This window comes from Phaethon aethereus (genome assembly GCF_964289735.1).
Source record: "Phaethon aethereus genome assembly, chromosome: 1".
NCBI classification, from domain to species: domain Eukaryota; kingdom Metazoa; phylum Chordata; class Aves; order Phaethontiformes; family Phaethontidae; genus Phaethon; species Phaethon aethereus.
The window spans coordinates 215,682,719-215,701,613 of record NC_138575.1 but is presented as its reverse complement, the minus strand read 5'-3'; the positions used below and the strand labels follow the sequence as shown (position 1 = coordinate 215,701,613).

General features: G+C 41.2%; 1 protein-coding gene across 4 annotated transcripts in view; it reads left to right on the top strand.

The window, feature by feature from the left end:
- The window catches only part of DLG2 (discs large MAGUK scaffold protein 2), a gene marked incomplete at both ends in the record, with an annotated part of 787,463 nt that overhangs the window by 231,482 nt on the left and 537,086 nt on the right, over positions 1–18,895 (top strand). The gene's annotated exons all lie outside the window — the stretch shown is intronic.

Below are 18,895 nucleotides of genomic sequence, written 5' to 3'. Positions count from 1 at the left end.
GTATGAGGATTTAAATGAGGGTTGTGTTAGCAGACTAATAAATTGCTCAGCAACTCAGCTTGCCTAAAGAAGTAGCTGGGCAATGGTCATCCAAATTATAACAGAATATATAGGTAGCTGAGGTAGAACCAAGTAGCTTTCCATCCGTATGCTATTCTGCCAACCCATAAAAAAACTTTCTAAGCCAAGAAAGCATAATTTAAAAACTTGTGTGTAGACTATTGGCCAGGTCCTAATAAGAAGATGTGTTGATGGAGAGATATTGCTTTGTAAGACAGGTCTCAATGAGAAAGGTGTTAGGAGGAGAGGAGAATGGGTTTGCATCATGCTGTGGGTTTTAACAGATTGCTTTCCAACTGCCTAGGACAAGCAGAGCAATTGCTGGCATGTAGCGCGTAATGAAGATGGATATGTATCACACTGACTGGCAAGCATACAAGCAAATAATTGTTATCAGCAAGCTAGGAACACGATTTTGATCTCTAAAGCAAGGAGGTAAATGAGGAAATAATTTTAGTTTTTATCTAGGCTGACCTAAAGGATTAATTAAGTAAATTTTCTCCATTTTCTATACCCTGCCTAGCTATGGTATTTTAGATATAAATTAAAGACTCAGAAACTCTTTTATTGAAATTACTGTGTCAGAGAAACATGTTTGGTTTTGGAGGCTTGTTTTCTGTTCACAGAATTGGGATCAGACTGACGCATTTTTTTTCCTGTCAAGACTTTCTCTGATTTCTGGAATTAATACATAACTTCTAGCATTAATGCGTAATAGATTCCTGCCTTTTGCATCTTTCAGATCAAGTTTGCATTTTAATACTAAAATCAGGGTGTGAATTAATAAAGTGCAGTGGCGTCCAACTTAACTATTTCATTACTGTCTGTAGATACTTCTATTGAAAAATACCAGGCATTAAAATGTCATAAATCAATGCTAATAAGATTCACTAAGATATCCTTAATATACCCCTCAAGGTAATGTATAACATCATGAAATCTAACATGGCAGAAAAATGTAGTCTGAAATCTTGGTGCTGCACTAACTCTGCTTATTCAGAGTACGTGTGAGATGAATGTTAATATTGGAAATACGTTTGGTATTGGCATGTTTTACAATCCCTTCCTTGAAGCATACAAGAGAAAGTTCTATGGGCATTATTCAGCTTAGTGGGGAAATAAAAAGTCTTATGAAATTTTAAAGTGATACATTTGGGGATGGTAGATTAGTCTGGCAGCACATTCTTCTTTACAAGGGTTATCTGTCCCTGGTGGAAAACACATGATAAGGTGTCATCCTTTTAAATCTTCTGGAACTGTATGGACAGGAAGGGTTGTGAATGTGTAAACCCCCAAGTTTTTGTAGAACTTTAATTCCTAAATACTGTGACCAAGGAGTAACTCTAAATGGGTCTGTCCCTGGGTATTGTCAAGTAGTATCTTCAAATATATGATTACACTTACAGCCAGAGACTCTGGCCAAGGAATCAAATATACTAGCTGAAACAAACTGTAGGCATGACTTGCTTTAGCAATAAGGAAGGGTTACGTTGCTGGCCTGGAAAGTCCAGCAGAATTCCAGATAAAGTAGTTAGAAGAGGACGTGCATGTGGGGGTGCACGGCCCCATGGTATGAAAGTATACTTTGACTTTTAAAAAGATATTTGCATATATTCAAAGTACACTGGGATGATCCAATGCCTCTCTTCACTTAACTGAGCATGTGTCTGTGGAAGATAAACCCAAATATTTTCATTTTATCCTTTTAGAGAGACAGTGGACATAAGAGAAAAAAGCATACTGAGACTAAAAAGTCTTTGAATGCCACCAATCTTATTAAATCAAATGTTATTCTGAGTGTTACTCTTAACTATCATAATTAATTATACAGAAGAGATATAATTACATATCCCTGTCTGTTAACTAATGAAAAAACACAAGTGAACATTTTCTGTTCAGTAGTAATAGGATGTTTATGAATGCTATGTCAAGGCATGATTTACCTGCTTTTTAGACATCTAAAGGTTAGGCATCCTAGTCCAGGCTTGACACCACAGGTCCTGTCATAGTGGCAAAAAGTAGGCATATTGTGTTGCTGGTTTTGTGTGACTGTTAGTCCGAGATCATGTGCGAAGTGATGAAACACGCTCAGAACGCCCAGGAGCTCTGCACTGGCAGGAGACAGGGCTTGGAATGAAGCTTGCAGGTACTGATGGATTTTCAGGGAAGATGCTGCCCACATCGGGTCCCAAACTGGCAATTAGGAAGGATGCACTGCAGGGCGTAGCATTTGGAAGTAGCTGACTGATTCGAAGCAAAACAGGGTTTGATTATTCAGGGAGCAACAGTACCTGAAAGAATCTTGATCTAGGGGTTCTATTCTATGAACTGTAAATTGTGCAATTTATCATAGCTAATGGCTTCGCAAACATTTCTGAAAATTATTTTGCAGCTACAGTTAAAATCTCCATCTATACTAATAATACTGAGATCGTTTGAATAACTGTGAAGATACCCAGGCACAGACTAATCTGAGCCAAATAAGCACTATTCTGGCTTCTCCTTTCAAAAACAAAACAGACAACAACAGAAAACAAGTAGCAGACCTCTGGTCATGGCAAGTTTCCCAGTATTATCTGTGTGGCAGCTCTACCATAGTGCAGAACAGCACTGCGGAGCGGTGGGTACCGACTTTCCCAAATAATTACGAATTTTTACAGAAAGGAGAGATCAGGAAACGTGCCTATATCAAGGCCAGTATAACGTACTGAACTGACATTGCTTTGTTTGGAAGTGGTGCCAAGCTGCCAAACTGTTGGTAAAACTAATTTCTTTTTCAACACAGTGCTGTATCCGTGTCTCTGTGTGTGTGTGTGATTCAGCAGCCAACTGGGCATATTAATGGGAGGAATCTCCAGTAATCAAAACATTTAAAACCACAGAATCACAGAATAATTAAGGTTAGAAAAGACCTTTAAGATCATCAAGTCCAACCATCAACCTAACATCAACATGCCCTACTTATTTAGCAGTTATAAATTTATTTAAGTTTTTAACTTATTTCTGGCTAATCTGGGTTGGTGGGGTTTTGTTTTGTTTTGTTTTGTTTTTCTGACACCTTTTTTCTTTAGTCCAGGTAAAATATGGGTCAGTTGTGTTTGAGTTTCTATATTTTCACACACTCTGCTTTATTCATAGCTCTTCCTTTTGAGAGGAGAAGTAGGAAAATATACTCTATGCAGTCAATAATAAAATGTACTATCAAAGCAAATGAATGTCCCCTCACCTGGTCTTCTTGGATTAATCCTTTATGTCATGGTGATGAAATTTTGAAGCAAGACTCTCTCTGGTTCCTGAGTCATAGGCCATAAAAGGTTCTCTTATAAACTGAAAACCTCTGAGACAGAATGAGATGCTTAAAAATGCTTGAAGAGTGACATATTTTTAATGAATTATGGATGTGGTATTGATCTTTTTTTTCTTAAACAACTTAGTTGGTAGATGTTTTGTTGCATTTCAGAAAGCTGCCTAATTTCTACTTAACAAAATAAATTCTTGGGTAAGTCTTATAGCGTGGAAGTATAGGCAAAGGAGTTTGGGGAAAAAAATGCCAGATAACCTTCTTCCAGCTGTTGTGAGGGATCTATACTTGAGTGAGTTGGAGAATAAAAGTGATGAGAGCAGGCTGAAAGGAAGGACACCATGTCCAGTTTGTACCAGGTAGAAAGACATTGTAAATGAAAAATAAATAAATAAGAAAGAAACAGAAAGTGAGGAGGGACACGGACAATTTCAGATAGGTAATTGAAGACAAGAGAGCCCAGTCTGTACATTTGTAGCTTTTTTTTTTTTTTTTTTTTTTTTTTGCATGGATGGGTTTGAAGGAGAATTAATACACCTCAACCTATCTGTCTAGAAAGCTACATACTGTGTTTCATAAGCTAATATGCTACCTGCAACCCTAACGACAGAAGACTAAAGAAGAGAGGAAGACAGCAAATGCACGTGGAAGCCCTCTTAGAGATGCTCTGAATTAATAGAGTTCAATGACTGAGGACAATTGTTCATATTGCAGCAGTGCCAGGAGCTGTCAGCTAGGACTGGGTAGCAGAATAATGTTCTGGCACGAAACACAGTAGAAAATAGTAACAATCTGTAATATTAATTGAAAAGTTAAGAAAATAACAGTGAGGTGGAGAAGGAAATAAAGTCACAGTAGCTTGACACTGTGTTTACAGTTGGAGCTTTTGCACAGTGCCGATACACAGAATATGTTTTGGTTTTCTTTAAGCATTTTCTGAGTGACTGCCAGATATAGATTGCCTTTAATAAAAATAGTTTAAAAATCCGGCTTATGCATCATTCTCTAAGACTACAAACAGGAGCGTTGTGTCCAGAGCACAGAACCAGCAGCCTCCAGAAAGGAGTGCCTCTTGGAAAACTTCAAATATTTTCAAGTTTTTATAAAATGATTCAAGTTATTGTCCAGACTGACACCTTGTATTGCTAACAGTTTATTCAGCAACACCATGTGAAAGGTCAAGACATCTATCTTGTGCAGTAACACAGAAAATAAAGTGACTCACAACTGCATATCTGAGCCACCCCAGTCTTTGGCCTTCCCTCTTTCCACTCCTGTTGCCCTAGTTATCTTGCCAGACTGTCTGTAAATGCGTCTTGGAGACAGATTGCTGTTACATGTTGGCTCAGCTATTTTATCCTCATTTTCTTTCCTCAAATCTTTTTGTCTGGGGATGGGTATTTTCACTTCTGAACGTTGCCATATATAAGTATTTGAGAAGCTGATAAAAGATCTGGGCTGGTTATGCATGAGGCTATTTATTTAATATGACATTTTTAGTCACTAAATCACACACACGTAAATAAGCATAAATCCATAAATTGCCTAGGCATCTTGGACAGGCAAGCCACTTACATTTCTGGTTCCCAAAGCAAAACTGATATTTATTAATCAACCTGTCTGCCTCTATAATAAACTCCTGTAGCTCTCGGTGTGTGGCCGCATAAAATGTTTTGTAAAAATATGCTCCCCCCTAAGAGATTTCGACCAGCTGTTAAGCAAGCCAGCTGAACAGTTCTGCTCAGTTGCAGTTAATTAGAGTTATGCACGTTGCTAAATTTTTGCTTTTCAAGTCCTGTAGATATAATGCTTCAGTTTACATTAAAAATGTGATAGAGAATCTGTGTTGTCTCTGCAGAAACGTTCTATCATATGCGTGGGTTAAAATGAGGATTTTTAAGAATAATACTAATGTATATCATAACACAAATGTGGAAATTTATTTAATCACAAAAAATATGTGAGTGCTCATAGGAAAAAGTGTTTTTCATATTATTTAATACCATGGGCCGTGCTCACAGCTGAGCAAAGGATAAATTGCTAGTTCTTGTACAGCTTCTCCTCTTCATGTAGGATAAATTACAGCAGAGTTAAGTGCCAGAATGAGTATTTATTTATAAACGAATTCAGGGCTTTTATGGTTGTCGATTTTTATTTTCATTGACCTGTGCTACACTTCTAAAGTACTTTCAGATGTATTGAGAAGCCTAATTAAGTGAAAGATACTACTTTTTTGAGCTTTCTGAAGTATTTTAAGCTTTCTGCTTTTTAAAGAAACGCAGTTGGATGAATCAAATATGTGTGACTTTTGCAGTCTATAGTTTGACCTTTCTTCCCAGCTGAAGAATCACTTGTACATTATTTTGCTGGTGATGACAATAGCTAGATACGTTTTAAATGCCTAAACCATTTAGGCAACCTCTATTTTTCTACCATTGTATCCAGTACTGTCTGGAACATGGAAATAGTCAGCTCCCTGTTCCAAGTGAATACGCAATCTTTTATAAATTCCTGTACAGTGCCTAAAACTCTGAAATGCACTGAAGCACAAGAACAGCGGCTCTTCCATAGTCAGCTGAGAGAGAAAAAATGTCGTTCATTTGGCAAAGCTCCCATTTAAATCAGTAGAAGAAGATAATTTAACTCTTAGGAATTAAAAAGGTGTGTGTTTGTTTGTTTGTTTGTTTGTTTGTTTGAAGTGAAACGTCCTACAGACCATCCCAGGTATAACTATATCCATCCTACGTATAACTCGGTCTATTTGTTGCAATTATTACTGGGAAAATTGTGGTGCATAATATCAATCAACTACAATTTTTACAGTAGCAAAAGACACATTAAGAACATACTGAATTTAAAACACAGTTATATATTATGATGGTGTTTTAGAGTCATATTTTACTTACAATCCTGATTTTAAAACCTGCCCAAGAAGGACAAACAAGTAAAACAGTTATTAACAATGATATTCAATAACATTTTAAGACTCCCTTCGTTGCTGTTACTTGAGGTTATCAGCGCACGTAAACCAGATGTTTAAATGCAGCTTAGGTGACAGTATGTCAGCTTTAACAGACTCCCTCACGCGATGTATAGAAAAGCGTTGTGGGAAAAGCGTTGTGGGAAATTGCCTCACTGCCTGAAGGCCAGAACTTTGCAAGTAGTTTGCAATTCATTTTGTTATCTCGGGCATTCAAAGGGTATACACCTTCTTGCCATTTTGGACCAGTTTCAGTTTAAGTGACTTTGTTTACGTATATTTGCCCTGTTGTGGTTTAGCCCCAACCAGCAATCAAGCCCCACGCAGCCGCTCACTCACTCCCCCATGGCGGGACGGGGGAGAGAAGTGTCAGGGTAAAAGTGAGAAAACTTGGGGGTTGAGACAAAGACAGTTTAACAGGGAAAGCAAAAGCCGCGCACACAAGCAAAGCAAACCAAGGAATCCATTCCCCACTCCCCACGGGCAGGCAGGGGTTCAGCCATCTCCAGGGAAGCAGGGCTGCATCACGCGTAACGGTGACTTGGGAAGACAGACGCCATCACTCCGAACATCCCCCCCTTCCTTCTTCCCTCAGCTTTATATGCTGAGCATGATGTCATATGGTATGGAATATCCCTTTGGTCAGTTGTGGTCAGCTGTCCCAGCTCCCCGTGCACCCCCAGCCCCCTCGCTGGTGGGCTGGGGTGAGGAGCAGAAAAGGCCTTGACTGTGCGTCAGCACTGCTCAGCAATAACAGAAACATCCCTGTGTTATCAACACTGTTTTCAGCACAAATACCAAACCCAGCCCCATACCAGCTACTATAAAGAAAATTAACTCTATCCCAGTCAAACCCAGCACAATATTTTAAACATCGCTTGAAATTGGTTTTTTTTTTCTTTTTTTTTTCAGTCTCTCGAATTGGCATTCGTAATGTGCTTTGCCTTGCCACTACGCCGTGTTCCGTTCTCGTGCAACTAAAAATGCAGGTCTTTCTCAGCAAGGCACATCGCACATTCCTAACGGTACAGCGGTGGAGGCTGAAACCCTGTCCTAGAAAGCAGTGAAATTGTGACTTATAAAGTACTCTCTGGTATTCCGTATCTCTTTGCATGGGCAAAGAAATGTGAGATTTGACAGGTAACATATATCCATGATATATTGCTTGGGATGTGCATTGGGCATGCAATCAAACCAAAGGATTAGTATGCTCTTTTATACACTTCTTTTGATGGAGACCCTGTAGGTGGGGATAGCCACGTTTTGCTACTGAGTTGTTGCCTTGAAGTACGCTGAGGCAATGCAGTCGTATCGCACGTTTATGTTGTCACGTTATGTCCTGAGTTTTAATGGTGATTTATTGCTCATAATAGATGAGATAATCAAAAGGTGTATTGCTTTAGTCCTCTTCAGACTGAGACCTTCTGAGACTGGAAGATTATGCTGTCTGCTTATCTCATCTTTAAATCATAATAAATTACCAATACCTTTGTGTAATGCAGTTGCAATCTACCGTCTTTTTATTGTCTTCCTACAGCATTGCTGTAGGCAGAGTACCTTCTCAGGTAAGTGAGCATTACTTAATCTGCTATTTTTAAGGAACTACAAAAGCATAAATGCCTATTATGTAGTTGAAAGGGGAGGCTTGAAAGCAAGACAGACATGTCAGAGGGCATTTTAAAAAAACTGTTTTGGCCATGGGATGTGCTTAACTGATTAAAATAATGACTGCAGGAGTGCTGCGCAGGTCAGTGCGAGGTAGGCAGGCAGCTGGAAGCGCTCTCTTTATTACCCACTGCATGTGGGGCTTGCTGTAATATGGATCTGATCTGGATCAGAGCTGGGGCTCACCATAACCCAGACCAACTGCTATCATTAATTACAAGACTAAGAGGCTCTAACTGACAACCAGCAGTATCTGGCACTCCTTAGAAGTCTGGGCCCTTTTATAATTTTTACCTTCACTGAACCTTTCAAGACTTTGAATGGTGAAGAGGAGGAAAGTGGAAAGAACAGATTGTTTCTCTTGAGTAAGATCAGAGTTCCCCTCCAATGCTGGGAATGGGATTTTGGCACACTGCTCATTATTTAATTCTCTTGGCTGGAAGCAGGAAACATTTTAAAGCTTTTGGTTCAGTTCACTATCGAGCTGGCTCCCCTAGAGCCATATAATAAATAACTAGAGTCCTTGGAGATGCTTGTTCTGGCGCATCACTATGTGGAGGGCAAAGATGAGTTCTGAAAATCTGGGTATATTAAATCTTTTATATGTTTAGCTGTGGAGAGTGGTGGAGAAATAGTCCTTCGTTCAACTTTCATTCTGCTTCTGGGAGGTCTAGGCATGAAATATGGTGCTTACCAATATAAAAGAAAAATGGTCAGCAGTCAATTTTTTGCGTTTGTGGTACTTTCTCTCCTTATGGTGCTTTTCTAGAAGTTCAGATAAGTTCATTCTAGCATCTCCATGGTATCTGGGTGACATGTGAGAAGACAACCAATGTGCCTAGCTTGGCAAAAATCAGGGGTTTTTTTTGTGTGGGAGAATCTTTTAGGCTGCTAGATGTATGAATCAAAAGAAAGTATTTTCAGTGAGATGTGCAGAACAAAAATTTTAAAAATATCTGTTGACTGGGATCCCAAGGGAAAGTTAAATGTAAATGTAATTTAGACAGCAGTATTGACAGCCCTGGGGAAGGTTGAAATGTTCTGATTTTTCACAAAAAAGAAAGATAAACATTTTGACAATTTCACTGTCTCAATTTTCTACTGGTTAGAGAGCACAAAAAGTTTCTGTTTTCTTGCAACACTCAGATTAAATTTAAAAATTTCAGTGTTCAAAAAGATGCTATTTTTTATTGTTGTCCTAAAAAGCTATAATAATATTTCTGGATTTTTTTTGATCTGCTCTAGTCTGTCTGTTATCAAAGTATATCCCACTAGCCGTATGCTGCCTCAATTCTTCCTCTGGTTTACAAAGTGCCAAAATTCTCTGCAATGAAAAATTTCCTTCCACAACTGTGTTTCTCATGCTTGTCCTAAGGAGTGGGAGTGAGATGGAGTGGGGTTGCACTCAAACAGTACTGATTAAGAAACCATGGTGCCACAAAGTTCTCTTGTCCTTTGTTAACACATAATTAATTAATTAACCAAAATACATTTTAGACAGGTAAATCTACATTTTTATATTTTAATATTTGATACATATTTTTCTACTTCTGAAAATCTTCTCGTAGGTGTAAGAAGAATAATTTCTTGGTTTTGACCTCACATTCCTTTATGGTTCTTTTCTCTTTCTGGTCAAAATAGATATAACACCAGCCTTTATTACCGTTACTGATCAAACATACCTTTTCACATGTCACATTACCATGAAGCGTTTGTGTAATCAGTTTTGTTATGGACTCACATAGACCTTTCAGCAGAATTTGGTAAGGTTCTGAATCAACCAGTGTGGGGGTAGATGCTCTCTTTTTCTATAACGCTTTCTATCACATTACTTCACATTTGTTAATACTTTTATCTTTAGAATGTCCCAGTGCAGTAGAACATTATTCTTTTCAGAGTGAGCAGCTGGCTTGCAAAGAATAATTAAGCTCGTGCAGAAGAATTGTAGCAGAATTAAGGGAGAAAACCTGGTGCCTGGTGCTGTGGTTTGGACTGTCCTCTCTCTGCTTTGCTTGAGCAACTGAAATGTGGTGAGTCGGTTCCAGAAGCATGGAGACCTCTTCCTTCTCTCTGCTTATGGGAAGCAAGAATTGCAGCCAGCCCTGGATAAAGACTTGTTGTTCTTTACTCATCATACTTAGTAGTAGATTATCTTATATTTGAAGGGACTAAGTAGAACCTTTTCCTCCATATTTCTTCACCTTCGCATTTTAGCAAGAACGCATTGCTTTCTAAAACCTGTTTTCAGCACCTAAAGTGTTCAGCAATGTTGTTCTTAATGATTTGCCTCTGAAATGACTTCACTTCCCAACCGATACTGAACCGTAGGGCCTCTCCCCATGAGCTGTGAGGATCACAGCCTAGGATAGCTGAGGGCAGCGGTGAAGAGTGAGAGTTGAAATGAAAAGCAGCAGAAGTCATTGTCTGTTGTGTTTATTTGTTCTCTGCATGCGGGTTATGTTCTTTAACAAGCACCAAAATGCCAGCTGGGAATCCTCAGAGGGGAGGGGGTGACAGGGACTATTCAGGTGGGGGATGGCCCAGCCAACAGCAGAATATGGCTGGAGAGAGCCACGGCTGGGAGTGGGGTACTGCTGCTTTGGCAGAGGTTTGGGAGAGTGACTGAAGGCAGCCCAGCCTCTGAGATGACAGAGCGGCGTGCACGGGCTGCGTGGGCTCTGCTGCTGCTGCTCAGAAACGTGCTGAGTGGGCTCAACGCGCACAGGTATACATGTGTCTCACCTGCAAGGAGGTAGTGGCACAAGGCTAGTTTATAGCTATCCTGTTTGATCTCATCACTTGTAGCTCTTTAATGCTTCATAGTTCGATGAAACCTGGCTTCTTGTGCACAAGGGTTTTCTGGAGAGCTTGGGTAAGACAAGGGCTGGGCACATTCACCTCAAACCTTTACATGATGTTGGGTCAAAGGAGCCCATGTCTTTCACTAACACAGTGGCTATAACTTGCGGTGATCCTGCTTAAGCTGACTTTTTAATTTTGCTCTTGGGGCTGATAAAGTGAAAGTGAGATTTAAGGAGAGCTTTGAAAGAGAAGGCAGCTTGTAATCAGCCAGGAATAAAATAATGTTTAGGATAGGATGATATATATTCCCATGCTTGTGCCTGCAACTGTTTTTTGGCGTTCTTTTGTGATTAGCAATGAGATGAAGAGCTCATTAAAGCTCACTTGCTGTTCCTAAAGAAAGATCATATAAAAAGGATATATTTCAGTGGTCTTTGTGGATAGGTAAATGGACATTGCCAGCCCTCCTGCTCCTCACCTGCTCTGGACAGACAGAAGGCTGTGACTGGCACAAGACTGAATTACAGAGAGTTCATGCCACCTCTGCTTGACTTTGGCCATGGCAAACACTGTGGCCCCACGCTGCGGGGTGGGCAGAGAGAGGAGATTTTGGGCTCCCAGGCAGTGTGCAGATTCTCCAATTTCCTGTATGGTTGTTACCAGGTTACTTCTTTGTGCCTTACTTCATCTCTTTCTGAAACAGAGGTAATATTCCACCATCACACAGAGTTATTTATAAGTACAAAGAAAACAAAGGTACTGACAGGATGGGAGGCATGTATGCAGTGCTGTAATAGAAGTGTTTCCACACTTGATTCAGTTTTGTTCAGGATTATATTTGGCAAGTCCTTTCCAAAATGCACTGGTGACACACATAAGCACTGCTTCCAATGTCTGATCTTTCTTTTTTTCCCTCCCCAAGGACAAATTTTGTACTTTATTGAGGTGGGTTGATCCTGGCTGGATGCCAGGAGCCCACCACAGCCACTCCGTCACTGCCCTCCTCAGCTGGACAGGGGAGAGAAAGTATAACGAAAGGCTCCTGGGTATAAGATAAGGGCAGGGAGAGATCACTCACCAGTTACTGTCACGGGCAAAACAGACTCGACTCATGGAAATTAATTTAATTTATTACCAATCAAATCAGAGTGGGGTAATGAGAACTAAACCCAACTCTTAAAACCCCTTCCCCCCACCCCTCCCTTCTTCCCGGGCTCAACTTCACTCCCCATTTCTCTCCCTCCTCCCCCCGAGCGGCACAGGGGGACGGGGAATGGGGGTTGTGGTCAGTTCATCACACCTGGTCTCTGCCGCTCCTTCCTCCTCAGGGGGAGGACTCCTCACCCTCTGCCCTGCTCCAGCCTGGGGTCCCTCCCACAGCAGACAGTCCTCCACGGACTTCTCCAACGTGAGTCCTTCCCACGGGCTGCAGTTCTTCACGAGCTGCTCCAGCCTGGGCCCCCCACGGGTGCCGTCCTTCAGGAACAGGCTGCTCCAGCCTGGCCCCCGCGGGGTCCCAGGTCCTGCCAGCAAACCTGCTCCAGCCGGGGCTCCTCTCTCTCCCCACGGGGCCACAGGCCCTGCCAGGAGCCGGCCCCAGCGCGGGCTGCCCACGGGGTCACGGCCTCCTTCGGGCATCCCCCTGCTCCGGCGTGGGGCCCTCCCCGGGTGCGGGTGCAGATCTGCTCCCCCGTGGAGCTCCATGGCCGCAGGGGCACAGCCGGCCTCCCCGTGGGCTTCCCCGGGGGCTGCCGGGGACCCTCTGCTCCGGCGCCTGGAGCCCTCCTGCCCCTCCTGCTCTGGGCTGGGGGCTGCAGGGCTGCTCCTCTCACATCTTCTCACTCCTCTCTCCAGCTGCTCTTTCCTCAGGTTTCTTTTTTTCCCCTTCTTCACTCCATTCCCCAGAGGCACTACCCCCATCACTGATGGGCTCGGCCTTGGCCAGCGGTGGGTCCATCTTGTAGGCGGCTGCACTGGCTCTGTCGGACATGGCAGAAGCTTCTTGGAGCTTCTCACAGAAGCCGCCCCTGCAGCCCCTGCTACCAAAACCTTGCCAGGCAAACCCGGTACATTTATATTATTTCCTGTGGGAGTACTTGCCATGCAAATATATGACTGTACTACATACACTGTGCTTTGATTTGATACAAGAATCTGAGCAGCATAATGGCACATCTGAGGATTTTCTACACCATTTTGCTTGTGATTTCTTAACATAGCAGGAAGAAACTTAAAAATTTCTGTCAGAAAGGTGAAGCACGAAGCAATTCGTGCTGAACTAGGGACAAAGACAAGAATAAAGTAGCATTTTTCAAGTTTTTATTTATTTTCAAGGCTGCTAATAGTTGTTCTATTACTTGCGTGACTCACACAAGTTTCCTATGCACCAGTAGAAACTAGAGTGGAAAATCAATTTCTAAAATCACAATTAAGTACCATAATTAGGTTTGTCTCCATTCCAAGGCTTAACAAATAAAAGAGGAAAAAAACCTGCCTAAATTTAAAACATTGTCTCTTATGTCAGTATAATATAAAGTGCCCGAATACATCCCTGTGTGCAGGGATGTGCCAAGTCTCAGTGCTCAGCGTAGGACTTATTCCGTTTCCATTTCTTGTGCTCCCACGCTTAGAGCTCTATTTCATGCAGTTATGTAGCACACCACCTCATCCTCTCTTCTCTTGGCCTGTTGCGCCACACGTATCAGGTTGATGCCATAGACCACATCAAATAACAGAAGAGTAGAAAAATAGAAATTATGATCACATGGGAGAGGGCAGGTATACAATTTTTGGGGCCTCACGGTTAAAGGCCATCCACAGGAGGACATGCTTGCATTTTATTTTTTTACTGTTCTGAAGTCCTGTGACATTGTGTATGAAATTTTTCATGCCCTCTTCTAGAAGACAGTTCTGCCATACATCAGAAACACTGACAGAATAGATGTCTGCATGCAGTATCTTGTTTTTTTAAGGGGAAATTAGACCTGGGGAAAACTTCTAATGCCACAGCTGTGTTTCTGAAAATGTGATTTATATAAAGAAAAGATTTGGCACAAGAAATATTAAGGTAGTAGAAAAATTTAAATTGGAAGAGTACGAACCTCTGCCATCCTTAATATACAGCATTCCATATTCACTTCTTTTTTCCATTTTTATCCCATCTTCCTTCATTTCCCCCCCCCCCCCTTCTCTGCAACATTGCTTTGTCAGGATACATGACTGTTCTCAGAATCTCAGAATTACTATGCTCTATTCCAGCCATTGACTTAGATGTCCCAAGGAAGCATTTAGCTTTTAAGCTACCCAGGTTTGCCCATCTTTAAAATTCAGGCCTAAGTGATAAAATTTTAACATTTTATTATTAAAAAAAATCTGTTGTGAAGCATCATAACTGGCAGAAAATATTATAAGTAGAAACATATGTACTCGGCACTGGTGAGACCACACCTCGAATCCTGTGTTCAGTTTTGGGCCCCTCACTACAAGAAGGACACTGAGTTGCTGGAGCGTGTCCAGAGAAGGGCAACGAAGCTGGTGAGGGGTCTGGAGCACAAGTCTTATGAGGAGCGGCTGAGGGAACTGGGGTTGTTCAGTCTGGAGAAGACGAGGCTGAGAGGAGACCTTATCGCTCTCTCTACAACTACCTGAAAGGGGGTTGTGGTGAGGTGGGTGGTGGTCTCTGCTCCCAAGTAACAAGTTGCACCCCGGGAGGTTTAGATTGGATATTAGGAAAAATGTCTTCACCGAAAAGGGTTGTTAAGCACTGGAACAGGCTGCCCAGGAAAGTGGTTGAGTCACCATCACTGGAGATATTTAGAAGATGTGTAGATGTGCTGCTTAGCGACGTGGTTTAGTGGTGGACTTGGTAGTGTTAGGTTAATGGTTGGACCTTGAATGTCTTTTCCAACCTAGATGACTCTATGATTCTATTCTATGATAATCTTTTCTTTCTATTGTAACAGTAACAGAGTGGGCTCTGACCTGGCCAAAAGAGAAGTCAGATGGGTTTTGGTGGTGCTGACTGGGGTAACGATCCCGTTTGTAAGAGTGGCCATAGGTTTCCTATAGGAATATTGCCTGTTGCAATAAGAGGAGGAACATTTGTCCATTTGCCTCTGTTTATAACAAAGAATGAAAAATCAGATCCTTACAAAACCTTGGGACTTCCATCTACTTTAACTACTGTGACATCTGACTGCCTGAAAATTTGTATCTTCTGGACATAATAGCAGAAATTAAAGTTCCTGTCTTTCCTAGTATTCCTGTCATTAAATAACATGTCTTGACATCATCTAACTGTGTAAGATAATTGGTTGTGTTGGGGGTGGGAAATGATTGCTTGTACAGTCAGCCAAATCAATATCTGTTGTTGCCTGGTACTAAAAAAAAAAAAGCTAGCTACCTTAGTTTCACGTCATCAGCTCCGTTCCGGTATCCACAGCTGCGCCGAGTGTTAACTGATAAACCTTGAATCAAAATGATTGTTTTAAGTCTTTGGTATTTCATTTTTAACTTGTTCCACCTCCTGTCCATTTCACTGGAAACAGAGTTCCGCAAACCCTGAATGACTAATCTCTTCATCTGTCTTCCTATTCTTACAAGAAAGGCATTATTTATGACTGAACTGTATTTGTATTTTAAATGGCCCTGTCATCACATTTTATGACTACTGTGTGTATATATTCAGGTAGAGGTAGGAGAGAAACAGAATCTACAGTGAACATCTATCTTCACCACAGGTGTGTGAGGGGGAGGCTGACACCCCACGTGTGCGCTGCGCAAAGTTATCCCTTAACAAGAGAAGATTAATGCCCTGTCTAAAGCTAAGCTGCACTTCTTCCCATGTGCTGCTTAAGTAAAAGAGCAATGTTAAAATTGAAAGAGGAGGCTGGCCATCAGAAACACTGGTGATACTCAGTGCATACAAACAGTTGGCAAGGTGTTTGAAATGACCATCTGTTTCAGTACCGTGCATTAATTGCCGTTGCTTGCCATGTTGGGGAGCCATGTCATAAAAAAACCAGGATTCAACACCGTAGTTGCTTTATGCTTATACCCATGTGCCCACTTGTGGTAAGAACAATTCTTCTTGTAGAAGCACAAGAATGCAATTTAATGTATAGTGTGGATGTGGTTTGGTTTACTGAAATCCACCCACTCATTCGCAGCAAGAAACCACTTTTAAAATTTGCTCTTAACTGATTATCTCCTGTCTGCGATAATATTGCTGCTCAATTGCATGCATCTCTCTGCCCTTGTAATGTAGCACTTCAGTGAGCAAGCTAAAGTACATATTACTCCTGTGAGCAGACAGCAGCTGGGAGCTCCATTTCTTCTTCTAAAACAGCTCAGCTTGTAACATTTCTGTAAAATGCAGGCTTCGTTAAGGTTACAGTAAAATATTAATAATCATAAAATCCCTGGGTACCAGTACAGACCTAATAAACCTGCTATTGACAATGTACGGCAGACTGCTGCAGGGTGGAAATGCAAGAAAATGGCTTGTAGTTTGGCCATTGCTATATTGTAGGTTTTGGATAGATCTGCAAATGCATGCAAATAGTTAAAATGCACTTCTGATTAGAATGAGAATTAGGTATTTGGTGAGATTTATTCTTCCTGATCTAACAGTTTCAGTAGGTGGAGAAAATTACCTCCCTATTGCTTTGTCATTATTCCTTAAATGAACAATGTATTCTATTTTTTTTCCTTTAAGTGGGATGAACTGTAGCTTTTTATTGCTCCCTATTTTTCCCGAATAAATAGTTCAGCAAAGCTGCTAATGTTGATGATAGAAGTCATAAAAAGGAGGTTTTATAGTTAATGAGTGTTTCCTTCAATTTTCTGTGCAAATGAATATACATAACACTATATAAATAGTTGCTTGAGAGAATGTACCCTTTTTTGGTTGTAGTGCAATGATTTCAGATTATATCTATCCACTTCCTAAAAGCATGGGAGCAAAGTGGGAGAGGTGTTCTACTGTTTATGCATATAATACATAAGATTTTTTTTTCTGTTCTTTTTACTTTAACATTTGTAGTGTTGGTTAAGCTGTGTGATGATGTTGCTTCTCCTTTTTTTGCACTTTTGTTCTCCCATCCATGTTTCCTGACAGTGAAATCTCAGCTAGAAACAAGATCTCTGATTTCTTCCTAAATTTTTCAGGCCATCTTTCTTCCTTCTTCCCCTTTCCCTCCATTACAGGGCACTCTGTCATCCCACATATGTGGAGAGTGGTGTGAGTCTGCTACGTGGTGTAATAAAGATTTTTGCGTATTGGAGACTCCATCTTACCACCAGCCCAGAGTTCAGGGAGTTGGGAGCAGTGTTATGGGCAGAGAGCTCTTTTATATCAACCATACTCCAGAGGAGACATGGTTTTACTCTGTCGTGTGATCTTATAACTTTCTGACTGCCAGGATTAACTAAACGTCTGACTTGGAAGTAATTAGAAATTATTCTCTTCCCAGAAATATCACCGGTTACCAAGTATTTTGTAAGAAGATTTTAGATGTCAAGCAAAAAGCAAACATATACCTTGAAGTTTCCTTGACAAAAAAGTTACTATCTAAGAATTTAAATTTAGTTACCCAACTTACCATTTTAGAATGCGTTGAAGGAATTCTTTGAACTCTCTATAATCTTAACGGAATTGAGCAGTATGTGCCTTTAGGCTCAAAGCTTGAGCACTGCCATCCAGCTCCAGTAACATGGATGTTCTGTGTAAGTTGTAAGTGGGAGTGGAATATTTTCCCTTTTGAATTCATGCACCCTGGAGAAAATAGTTTCAGCCATGCTCTGAAAAACCTGGGGCAGAAAAAGTGCTTCCCTGGCCCCAGGAGCCCTATACTAGATTGCTGCGACTGTATTTCCTTTGCCATGCATCTATTAATTTTGATTTGCTCTTTACCACACAGAATAGCAGAGCAGAAATTGCTCCTGCATGTGCGCATCCCAAACGTGATCCTGCACACAGGACAGCGGTGGTTATCGCACGTGTTGGTATCTCCCTGGTTGTAGGTAGGAGGAAAAAGGGCAGGATTTGTCCTATAATGCAAAGTAGTGTCAAATACGATACGTAGCTATAAACCCTGTAAGTTTACAGCTTTGATACTGCCTCTGGCTGCGAGGAACATCTGGTTAGTCGTATGTCCGGAGCCAAAAGGATATGTTTCTGCTTATTGTTTGGAGATTACAACTGAAGAGAGGTGCAGGGGTTAAAGCTGAAGTATGTGACAAAAGAAAAAGAGTACATTGCTATTTCACTGAAAAAATAGGTGTTCATAAACACTTCTCAACTCCTAATGTAAAATAACTTGCAACTAAAGGAAGAGGAAAAAGCAAGCTTAGGTAGGGCAGAAGTTAAAGATTAATTTGGGAAAAAAAAGTCAGTTTTCTATTGCAACCATTGCCAAAGAAAAACAGAAGTCCTTCAGTGAGTCTTAAATCCTTTAGCAAAGCATGTCTGACATCAGCAAGTGAACTGAACAGCTCTGATGCCTTTCTGGTGCGAACTGAAACTAGGCAACAAAAATATCTCTGAATAGAACCCAAACCGCTAGAACAGAGGAAAATCCATTTTCCTTTCGTATCTTAATTGCACCGAAGCACGTAAAACACCTGTTCCTTCACCCTAACAGTTAACACACATTCCTATTTTTGGCACTTCTGCACCCCTTCCCTTTCCTGCAGTGCTGTGTCTCTCCTATTCGAACTGCTGCTCGCTTCTGTTGCAAATGGAAGAGAACCAAGGAGTTAAATCTCAGAACAGAAGAGGAGGTGAGCTGTCTGCTACAGTAGTTTACTGCAGCTTCCTTTCACACTGACACACATGTAGTTTGTGGTGACAGTGCTAAAGAACTGCAGACAGGCACTTAGCAGACGGGATGTGAGCTGGATGCAAAGATGCCTCACCCCGGACTCCCTGCTGGCAGTATGTAAATACACCTGCAGACTGGCCACACTGGGTGGTGGTTTTGGTGGTTGTGGGTTTTTTTTTACCTTCAGAAGGCAGCATGAGAGGACCTGACACAGCGACAGCGTAGTTGAGAGACCTTAACCGGCATTAGATTTGTATCTCTGTT